Below are 11,878 nucleotides of genomic sequence, written 5' to 3'. Positions count from 1 at the left end.
CCCCCTCTCTTGCTCTGCCTACTACACACTCTCACACTCTCCTCTCGCTCGCACACACACATCTCCACATCCACACGCATTGTCTCTTTTTCCCTTCTCACAGGCCCTGTCCTTCCTGTACTCATGTACACCTGCGGTGCTCTTCTTCTGAGCACCCCCATTTTGCTTTCACGGCACTCGTGTGTCCTGTCCACTAACCCGCTCTCTCCCCAGGTGCACATGAGGTGCAGATGTCTTCTACTCTTCAAACACGCCCTGGTTTTGGTATAGGTTATTCTCTCTTTTTCAGGCAGGCCTTTTTTAGACTTTCAGATTGACTTGGCTTCTGGGCACAGGTATAGCACGCACTCACACACTCATGTGCATCCATTCACTCACGACAGTGCCACTACTCTTCAAGAGGACCCTGTTTGGACTTCGCAGAATCACCGTTGCCGCTGGGACACCTTTGGCTCCGCGCAATCGGCGCTTCGCGCCGATGCGCTCCGCGCTTAGGATTGGATGTGAGGAGCCCCCAGTGTCTTCACTCGGATGTAGCATGTGCTACGGTTACCGGTCACCTCTGCTACCCACGCGTGAACCTTGACACCAGAGGTCTCCTACCTCTCCTCCTCGGGGGTTACCTTACTTGTGGGGACGGAAGACTTCAGAGCATGCTCCTGCTTAGACCTGGTGGTTTGCACACGTCCGTAAGTGGATACGGGGGTGGGTTATCCATGTACCCGTCGGTTGCTCACGTCCTCTTAGTGCTTAGGCATTTATTTACCTCGGGTAGCAAGCGTGACAAGGTCTACAGGCCTGGGACTCCTTTGGGGTCCTGGAGGGGGTCCATTCCCCTACCCCCTCTGATGGATGATCTACATGGGTCTAGGATACTTGTGCATTTACCCCTAGCCTATGCGGGTCGAAGTACTGAACTGCTTGGCGTGGGGGTCTTCAGAAACTGCTCCCTAACCCTGCCTGCGTATGTAGAGCCATGCCTTGAGGCCTCATTGGGGGGCCACCGGATTGCCCCTCAGGGGAATGTCGGATTCCTTGTTGCGTGAGCCCCACCTCTCTCCACGGGCGCTCAGTCCCCACGTGCAACACAGCGCAGTCTGGAAGATGGACGCTTCCCCCTCGAGTGCGCTGCGGTTCTCCCTGGGCTGGACACGGACTGTGAGTGTTGTTACTGTCTCGCATTAGCATGCAGGCAAAGAAGATTGTCGTCCTACTACCTTGGAGGGGGACTGGCCCACAATGGGGTCGACTCAGCGAGGGAAACGGTGTTGAAATGGCGTAACTGCACGTGACAACTCACGGCCTTTCATTTCATCCTGCCATATCCTCGCGGTTATATTGGAGACCCAGCGGGCGGGCCAACGAAACGTCTCTACGGGGTACACGGCTATAGTCCCAAGGGGACGGGCCTCGCACGCCCTAACGCACAACACGTATTTTAGCTGTGGCCCAGTTTAGAGCTGTGGGGGGCTCCTCTCCTCACGCCGCTCTCTGGCTGAAGAACAGAGAGGTTCTCTGCACCACTGACTGTCGGGAGGCCACCCTGCTATAGCCTTACCCCCACCTATAACACGCCCCCGCAGAAGAAGGCCCTCCTAAACAGGGGGCCAACCTGCTGGGCACTCCATTTGACCTTTGACCTCTGGCCTCTCCGCTCCTCTCGGCCTCTCCCGTCTTCTAGTGACGGCACGGGGCTCACGCTCGCAGTCGGAACCGGCCTCGTCACATCATGGAGTGTCGGGCCCAGCTTTCCTGTGTCTACTGGACCGGCCGTGGACGTGTCCTTACCCCGCCCCCAGACGGCCTTCTCTGGATCCATGGGTGTGAACGAGGCCACGCTCCCCCCGGTGCCATGCCTACCCCGGGGCAGGACATCACCGAGCCACTCTGTGCCGATGACGAGACTTCTGGGAGGGAGACAGCACTTCCTGTCGTGGGCAAAACATACCGTCATTGATGCGTTTCACTACGCATCTGGCCCCTCTTCCTATCTAGGCCTCAATCGACAAACTGTCCCTGACGTCCTCCGCATTCACTCCGCAAACGTCTGTTCTAGACGGGGGTGTCTGTCTGCTATGGTATCGACGAATGGGCTAAATAGCAGTACGCAGGGGGAGGACCTCTCAGGGCGGCGATCGGCGTAGTGTGGAACCAGTTGTACTCTGTCATCGGGAGACCTGTTGATGGTAGTCTGACCGCATCCCTACAGAATTGTATTCACCTCTACCATGGCGGGTCCTGCGTCTGTGTTGCACTGCGCTTTTCTTCAACCCCAGGCTGAACCTGCTCGCAGCTCTGGTTCATCTGCCCGCCGTCCTTCCTTGGACCCGGGAGGACGTGTCCCCACTGGGTCAAACTACACAAGCTGAGCTGCTCCACCGACTCTCTATGGCACCATCCACTGGACAGTTTCTGCTCTCTGACCGTCTCTGGCCTTTGGCTCTGGGAGGTCACGTTCTGCGGCTACGTTTTCACCCCGGATGCTCGGGCCTCCTGTGGGGCCTCTGGCTTGCTGCAGGAGCCTTGGTCTACCGTCACTGGGGTATGGCTGAAAAAGGTAATGGTGCTCGGGAATATCGGATGTGACCTTAGTATCTAGCCTATCGCTGGGGCCTGGGTGGCGGTTTTGACCGGGCACTTCTGTTTGTATGGGTGGTGTGTGTGCGCGGGGGAAGATCAGTTTGTGACCCTTTGCCAGGCTGGGGGAATATCGGACGTGACCCTTAAACACCCTGCACCGTAGGTGGCTGTTGTGTCTGGAGGACTTGGCGTGCGTGCGGTGCTGACCTTTGGGAGCCTCTGACCTTTGACCTCTGGGTAGTAGACCTGCTCTCTTTGGATTCTGCCAGCGCTCTCAAAGCTCTGGACAAGGCTGGCCTCCCATCGACGCTTCCTCCCCTACGTGGCCTGGATTCTCTCCTCGACGTTCCTTCACCTGGGGCCATCTGTGAGTCCATCCATCACACCTCCACGCTCATGCTGTGGAGCTCGTCTCTCCTGTCCACCCACATCCCATACTGATTATCACACACGTTTTCTTTTTTCCTAGGTTTCTCACGTGGACGGTGTTGTGTTTGTTTTCCTTTCACTTGTGTGCTTGTCTTGGGTCTTCCTCTCTCACTTGGCTCCTTCCTTGATCTCTTTATCTGTCCACTCCTCCTACTCTGCTCTCCCTGCTCTTACCTAAACTTAAGTCTAGACTCTGGGTCTTCTCTTCTACTGTCCCTCTGTCTTTACCCTGACCTCAACCCCTCCTTTTTCTTATCTAACCCTAAGACCCCCTCTGCTCTAACCTCAACCCCTTCTGACCTTGCCTGTGATTTCGGTGTCTACGGCTTTCTCTGGCCTCTTTACTGTGTTTGATCCATACCTTTCTTTTCTTTCACAGATCCACTGCTGCGCTGCATCCACCTTGATCTGTATACTTTTTCCTTCACAGGTCCATTACGGCACTACATCCACCCTAATTTGTTCACTTTTTCTTTTACAGATGCCTTCTGGGTTTCTCTCACCTTGCATACACACATACACACACACACACACACACACACACACACTGTCCATACATTTTGCTACTCTGTGCATTCTCTCTCTCTCTCCTCTATCCTCTTTTCCCTAGCTGATTAATTGAGATGACCGATTCTGGTGGGCGCCCACGGACACAGGGGGTACGAACACCCCCCTTTTTGTGGTCGTCACCCCTGAGTTCTTGATAGTCCATAGTCCTAGGAACGGCCCTTGTCCTGCGTTGGGGGTTTAATTTCATAACTTTGTCACCTGATGAGCTCTTAGGAGAGCGAAACTGCAGTCGTGGCCGGTTAGGACCTCACATATCCCTGTTTAATGTTCTGGCATGGGCCTGCAGGAGGCACCGCCCGGGGAGTGGAGTTCTGCGTTCTTGACTACAACCTTGCTTTGGCTCCGAGGAGCCCCCTCTCTTGCTCTGCCTACTACACACTCTCACACTCTCCTCTCGCTCGCACACACACATCTCCACATCCACACGCATTGTCTCTTTTTCCCTTCTCACAGGCCCTGTCCTTCCTGTACTCATGTACACCTGCGGTGCTCTTCTTCTGAGCACCCCCATTTTGCTTTCACGGCACTCGTGTGTCCTGTCCACTAACCCGCTCTCTCCCCAGGTGCACATGAGGTGCAGATGTCTTCTACTCTTCAAACACGCCCTGGTTTTGGTATAGGTTATTCTCTCTTTTTCAGGCAGGCCTTTTTTAGACTTTCAGATTGACTTGGCTTCTGGGCACAGGTATAGCACGCACTCACACACTCATGTGCATCCATTCACTCACGACAGTGCCACTACTCTTCAAGAGGACCCTGTTTGGACTTCGCAGAATCACCGTTGCCGCTGGGACACCTTTGGCTCCGCGCAATCGGCGCTTCGCGCCGATGCGCTCCGCGCTTAGGATTGGATGTGAGGAGCCCCCAGTGTCTTCACTCGGATGTAGCATGTGCTACGGTTACCGGTCACCTCTGCTACCCACGCGTGAATCTTGACACCAGAGGTCTCCTACCTCTCCTCCTCGGGGGTTACCTTACTTGTGGGGACGGAAGACTTCAGAGCATGCTCCTGCTTAGACCTGGTGGTTTGCACACGTCCGTAAGTGGATACGGGGGTGGGTTATCCATGTACCCGTCGGTTGCTCACGTCCTCTTAGTGCTTAGGCATTTATTTACCTCGGGTAGCAAGCGTGACAAGGTCTACAGGCCTGGGACTCCTTTGGGGTCCTGGAGGGGGTCCATTCCCCTACCCCCTCTGATGGATGATCTACATGGGTCTAGGATACTTGTGCATTTACCCCTAGCCTATGCGGGTCGAAGTACTGAACTGCTTGGCGTGGGGGTCTTCAGAAACTGCTCCCTAACCCTGCCTGCGTATGTAGAGCCATGCCTTGAGGCCTCATTGGGGGGCCACCGGATTGCCCCTCAGGGGAATGTCGGATTCCTTGTTGCGTGAGCCCCACCTCTCTCCACGGGCGCTCAGTCCCCACGTGCAACACAGCGCAGTCTGGAAGATGGACGCTTCCCCCTCGAGTGCGCTGCGGTTCTCCCTGGGCTGGACACGGACTGTGAGTGTTGTTACTGTCTCGCATTAGCATGCAGGCAAAGAAGATTGTCGTCCTACTACCTTGGAGGGGGACTGGCCCACAATGGGGTCGACTCAGCGAGGGAAACGGTGTTGAAATGGCGTAACTGCACGTGACAACTCACGGCCTTTCATTTCATCCTGCCATATCCTCGCGGTTATATTGGAGACCCAGCGGGCGGGCCAACGAAACGTCTCTACGGGGTACACGGCTATAGTCCCAAGGGGACGGGCCTCGCACGCCCTAACGCACAACACGTATTTTAGCTGTGGCCCAGTTTAGAGCTGTGGGGGGCTCCTCTCCTCACGCCGCTCTCTGGCTGAAGAACAGAGAGGTTCTCTGCACCACTGACTGTCGGGAGGCCACCCTGCTATAGCCTTACCCCCACCTATAACACGCCCCCGCAGAAGAAGGCCCTCCTAAACAGGGGGCCAACCTGCTGGGCACTCCATTTGACCTTTGACCTCTGGCCTCTCCGCTCCTCTCGGCCTCTCCCGTCTTCTAGTGACGGCACGGGGCTCACGCTCGCAGTCGGAACCGGCCTCGTCACATCATGGAGTGTCGGGCCCAGCTTTCCTGTGTCTACTGGACCGGCCGTGGACGTGTCCTTACCCCGCCCCCAGACGGCCTTCTCTGGATCCATGGGTGTGAACGAGGCCACGCTCCCCCCGGTGCCATGCCTACCCCGGGGCAGGACATCACCGAGCCACTCTGTGCCGATGACGAGACTTCTGGGAGGGAGACAGCACTTCCTGTCGTGGGCAAAACATACCGTCATTGATGCGTTTCACTACGCATCTGGCCCCTCTTCCTATCTAGGCCTCAATCGACAAACTGTCCCTGACGTCCTCCGCATTCACTCCGCAAACGTCTGTTCTAGACGGGGGTGTCTGTCTGCTATGGTATCGACGAATGGGCTAAATAGCAGTACGCAGGGGGAGGACCTCTCAGGGCGGCGATCGGCGTAGTGTGGAACCAGTTGTACTCTGTCATCGGGAGACCTGTTGATGGTAGTCTGACCGCATCCCTACAGAATTGTATTCACCTCTACCATGGCGGGTCCTGCGTCTGTGTTGCACTGCGCTTTTCTTCAACCCCAGGCTGAACCTGCTCGCAGCTCTGGTTCATCTGCCCGCCGTCCTTCCTTGGACCCGGGAGGACGTGTCCCCACTGGGTCAAACTACACAAGCTGAGCTGCTCCACCGACTCTCTATGGCACCATCCACTGGACAGTTTCTGCTCTCTGACCGTCTCTGGCCTTTGGCTCTGGGAGGTCACGTTCTGCGGCTACGTTTTCACCCCGGATGCTCGGGCCTCCTGTGGGGCCTCTGGCTTGCTGCAGGAGCCTTGGTCTACCGTCACTGGGGTATGGCTGAAAAAGGTAATGGTGCTCGGGAATATCGGATGTGACCTTAGTATCTAGCCTATCGCTGGGGCCTGGGTGGCGGTTTTGACCGGGCACTTCTGTTTGTATGGGTGGTGTGTGTGCGCGGGGGAAGATCAGTTTGTGACCCTTTGCCAGGCTGGGGGAATATCGGACGTGACCCTTAAACACCCTGCACCGTAGGTGGCTGTTGTGTCTGGAGGACTTGGCGTGCGTGCGGTGCTGACCTTTGGGAGCCTCTGACCTTTGACCTCTGGGTAGTAGACCTGCTCTCTTTGGATTCTGCCAGCGCTCTCAAAGCTCTGGACAAGGCTGGCCTCCCATCGACGCTTCCTCCCCTACGTGGCCTGGATTCTCTCCTCGACGTTCCTTCACCTGGGGCCATCTGTGAGTCCATCCATCACACCTCCACGCTCATGCTGTGGAGCTCGTCTCTCCTGTCCACCCACATCCCATACTGATTATCACACACGTTTTCTTTTTTCCTAGGTTTCTCACGTGGACGGTGTTGTGTTTGTTTTCCTTTCACTTGTGTGCTTGTCTTGGGTCTTCCTCTCTCACTTGGCTCCTTCCTTGATCTCTTTATCTGTCCACTCCTCCTACTCTGCTCTCCCTGCTCTTACCTAAACTTAAGTCTAGACTCTGGGTCTTCTCTTCTACTGTCCCTCTGTCTTTACCCTGACCTCAACCCCTCCTTTTTCTTATCTAACCCTAAGACCCCCTCTGCTCTAACCTCAACCCCTTCTGACCTTGCCTGTGATTTCGGTGTCTACGGCTTTCTCTGGCCTCTTTACTGTGTTTGATCCATACCTTTCTTTTCTTTCACAGATCCACTGCTGCGCTGCATCCACCTTGATCTGTATACTTTTTCCTTCACAGGTCCATTACGGCACTACATCCACCCTAATTTGTTCACTTTTTCTTTTACAGATGCCTTCTGGGTTTCTCTCACCTTGCATACACACATATACACACACACACACACACACACACACACTGTCCATACATTTTGCTACTCTGTGCATTCTCTCTCTCTCTCCTCTATCCTCTTTTCCCTAGCTGATTAATTGAGATGACCGATTCTGGTGGGCGCCCACGGACACAGGGGGTACGAACACCCCCCTTTTTGTGGTCGTCACCCCTGAGTTCTTGATAGTCCATAGTCCTAGGAACGGCCCTTGTCCTGCGTTGGGGGTTTAATTTCATAACTTTGTCACCTGATGAGCTCTTAGGAGAGCGAAACTGCAGTCGTGGCCGGTTAGGACCTCACATATCCCTGTTTAATGTTCTGGCATGGGCCTGCAGGAGGCACCGCCCGGGGAGTGGAGTTCTGCGTTCTTGACTACAACCTTGCTTTGGCTCCGAGGAGCCCCCTCTCTTGCTCTGCCTACTACACACTCTCACACTCTCCTCTCGCTCGCACACACACATCTCCACATCCACACGCATTGTCTCTTTTTCCCTTCTCACAGGCCCTGTCCTTCCTGTACTCATGTACACCTGCGGTGCTCTTCTTCTGAGCACCCCCATTTTGCTTTCACGGCACTCGTGTGTCCTGTCCACTAACCCGCTCTCTCCCCAGGTGCACATGAGGTGCAGATGTCTTCTACTCTTCAAACACGCCCTGGTTTTGGTATAGGTTATTCTCTCTTTTTCAGGCAGGCCTTTTTTAGACTTTCAGATTGACTTGGCTTCTGGGCACAGGTATAGCACGCACTCACACACTCATGTGCATCCATTCACTCACGACAGTGCCACTACTCTTCAAGAGGACCCTGTTTGGACTTCGCAGAATCACCGTTGCCGCTGGGACACCTTTGGCTCCGCGCAATCGGCGCTTCGCGCCGATGCGCTCCGCGCTTAGGATTGGATGTGAGGAGCCCCCAGTGTCTTCACTCGGATGTAGCATGTGCTACGGTTACCGGTCACCTCTGCTACCCACGCGTGAATCTTGACACCAGAGGTCTCCTACCTCTCCTCCTCGGGGGTTACCTTACTTGTGGGGACGGAAGACTTCAGAGCATGCTCCTGCTTAGACCTGGTGGTTTGCACACGTCCGTAAGTGGATACGGGGGTGGGTTATCCATGTACCCGTCGGTTGCTCACGTCCTCTTAGTGCTTAGGCATTTATTTACCTCGGGTAGCAAGCGTGACAAGGTCTACAGGCCTGGGACTCCTTTGGGGTCCTGGAGGGGGTCCATTCCCCTACCCCCTCTGATGGATGATCTACATGGGTCTAGGATACTTGTGCATTTACCCCTAGCCTATGCGGGTCGAAGTACTGAACTGCTTGGCGTGGGGGTCTTCAGAAACTGCTCCCTAACCCTGCCTGCGTATGTAGAGCCATGCCTTGAGGCCTCATTGGGGGGCCACCGGATTGCCCCTCAGGGGAATGTCGGATTCCTTGTTGCGTGAGCCCCACCTCTCTCCACGGGCGCTCAGTCCCCACGTGCAACACAGCGCAGTCTGGAAGATGGACGCTTCCCCCTCGAGTGCGCTGCGGTTCTCCCTGGGCTGGACACGGACTGTGAGTGTTGTTACTGTCTCGCATTAGCATGCAGGCAAAGAAGATTGTCGTCCTACTACCTTGGAGGGGGACTGGCCCACAATGGGGTCGACTCAGCGAGGGAAACGGTGTTGAAATGGCGTAACTGCACGTGACAACTCACGGCCTTTCATTTCATCCTGCCATATCCTCGCGGTTATATTGGAGACCCAGCGGGCGGGCCAACGAAACGTCTCTACGGGGTACACGGCTATAGTCCCAAGGGGACGGGCCTCGCACGCCCTAACGCACAACACGTATTTTAGCTGTGGCCCAGTTTAGAGCTGTGGGGGGCTCCTCTCCTCACGCCGCTCTCTGGCTGAAGAACAGAGAGGTTCTCTGCACCACTGACTGTCGGGAGGCCACCCTGCTATAGCCTTACCCCCACCTATAACACGCCCCCGCAGAAGAAGGCCCTCCTAAACAGGGGGCCAACCTGCTGGGCACTCCATTTGACCTTTGACCTCTGGCCTCTCCGCTCCTCTCGGCCTCTCCCGTCTTCTAGTGACGGCACGGGGCTCACGCTCGCAGTCGGAACCGGCCTCGTCACATCATGGAGTGTCGGGCCCAGCTTTCCTGTGTCTACTGGACCGGCCGTGGACGTGTCCTTACCCCGCCCCCAGACGGCCTTCTCTGGATCCATGGGTGTGAACGAGGCCACGCTCCCCCCGGTGCCATGCCTACCCCGGGGCAGGACATCACCGAGCCACTCTGTGCCGATGACGAGACTTCTGGGAGGGAGACAGCACTTCCTGTCGTGGGCAAAACATACCGTCATTGATGCGTTTCACTACGCATCTGGCCCCTCTTCCTATCTAGGCCTCAATCGACAAACTGTCCCTGACGTCCTCCGCATTCACTCCGCAAACGTCTGTTCTAGACGGGGGTGTCTGTCTGCTATGGTATCGACGAATGGGCTAAATAGCAGTACGCAGGGGGAGGACCTCTCAGGGCGGCGATCGGCGTAGTGTGGAACCAGTTGTACTCTGTCATCGGGAGACCTGTTGATGGTAGTCTGACCGCATCCCTACAGAATTGTATTCACCTCTACCATGGCGGGTCCTGCGTCTGTGTTGCACTGCGCTTTTCTTCAACCCCAGGCTGAACCTGCTCGCAGCTCTGGTTCATCTGCCCGCCGTCCTTCCTTGGACCCGGGAGGACGTGTCCCCACTGGGTCAAACTACACAAGCTGAGCTGCTCCACCGACTCTCTATGGCACCATCCACTGGACAGTTTCTGCTCTCTGACCGTCTCTGGCCTTTGGCTCTGGGAGGTCACGTTCTGCGGCTACGTTTTCACCCCGGATGCTCGGGCCTCCTGTGGGGCCTCTGGCTTGCTGCAGGAGCCTTGGTCTACCGTCACTGGGGTATGGCTGAAAAAGGTAATGGTGCTCGGGAATATCGGATGTGACCTTAGTATCTAGCCTATCGCTGGGGCCTGGGTGGCGGTTTTGACCGGGCACTTCTGTTTGTATGGGTGGTGTGTGTGCGCGGGGGAAGATCAGTTTGTGACCCTTTGCCAGGCTGGGGGAATATCGGACGTGACCCTTAAACACCCTGCACCGTAGGTGGCTGTTGTGTCTGGAGGACTTGGCGTGCGTGCGGTGCTGACCTTTGGGAGCCTCTGACCTTTGACCTCTGGGTAGTAGACCTGCTCTCTTTGGATTCTGCCAGCGCTCTCAAAGCTCTGGACAAGGCTGGCCTCCCATCGACGCTTCCTCCCCTACGTGGCCTGGATTCTCTCCTCGACGTTCCTTCACCTGGGGCCATCTGTGAGTCCATCCATCACACCTCCACGCTCATGCTGTGGAGCTCGTCTCTCCTGTCCACCCACATCCCATACTGATTATCACACACGTTTTCTTTTTTCCTAGGTTTCTCACGTGGACGGTGTTGTGTTTGTTTTCCTTTCACTTGTGTGCTTGTCTTGGGTCTTCCTCTCTCACTTGGCTCCTTCCTTGATCTCTTTATCTGTCCACTCCTCCTACTCTGCTCTCCCTGCTCTTACCTAAACTTAAGTCTAGACTCTGGGTCTTCTCTTCTACTGTCCCTCTGTCTTTACCCTGACCTCAACCCCTCCTTTTTCTTATCTAACCCTAAGACCCCCTCTGCTCTAACCTCAACCCCTTCTGACCTTGCCTGTGATTTCGGTGTCTACGGCTTTCTCTGGCCTCTTTACTGTGTTTGATCCATACCTTTCTTTTCTTTCACAGATCCACTGCTGCGCTGCATCCACCTTGATCTGTATACTTTTTCCTTCACAGGTCCATTACGGCACTACATCCACCCTAATTTGTTCACTTTTTCTTTTACAGATGCCTTCTGGGTTTCTCTCACCTTGCATACACACATACACACACACACACACACACACACACACACTGTCCATACATTTTGCTACTCTGTGCATTCTCTCTCTCTCTCCTCTATCCTCTTTTCCCTAGCTGATTAATTGAGATGACCGATTCTGGTGGGCGCCCACGGACACAGGGGGTACGAACACCCCCCTTTTTGTGGTCGTCACCCCTGAGTTCTTGATAGTCCATAGTCCTAGGAACGGCCCTTGTCCTGCGTTGGGGGTTTAATTTCATAACTTTGTCACCTGATGAGCTCTTAGGAGAGCGAAACTGCAGTCGTGGCCGGTTAGGACCTCACATATCCCTGTTTAATGTTCTGGCATGGGCCTGCAGGAGGCACCGCCCGGGGAGTGGAGTTCTGCGTTCTTGACTACAACCTTGCTTTGGCTCCGAGGAGCCCCCTCTCTTGCTCTGCCTACTACACACTCTCACACTCTCCTCTCGCTCGCACACACACATCTCCACATCCACACGCATTGTCTCTTTTT

At 55.4% G+C, this 11,878-nt stretch overlaps 1 protein-coding gene across 1 annotated transcript in view; it reads right to left on the bottom strand.

Annotated features, from left to right (window-relative positions):
* myo15b (myosin XVB) overlaps positions 1-11,878 on the bottom strand; it is a 72,386-nt gene that overhangs the window by 5,357 nt on the left and 55,151 nt on the right. The window lies entirely within an intron of this gene.

Source organism: Hypomesus transpacificus, chromosome 13, assembly GCF_021917145.1.
Source record: "Hypomesus transpacificus isolate Combined female chromosome 13, fHypTra1, whole genome shotgun sequence".
Lineage (NCBI taxonomy): Eukaryota > Metazoa > Chordata > Actinopteri > Osmeriformes > Osmeridae > Hypomesus > Hypomesus transpacificus.
Note: the sequence above shows the minus strand (reverse complement) of the source record. Positions and strands in the feature narration are given on the sequence as shown.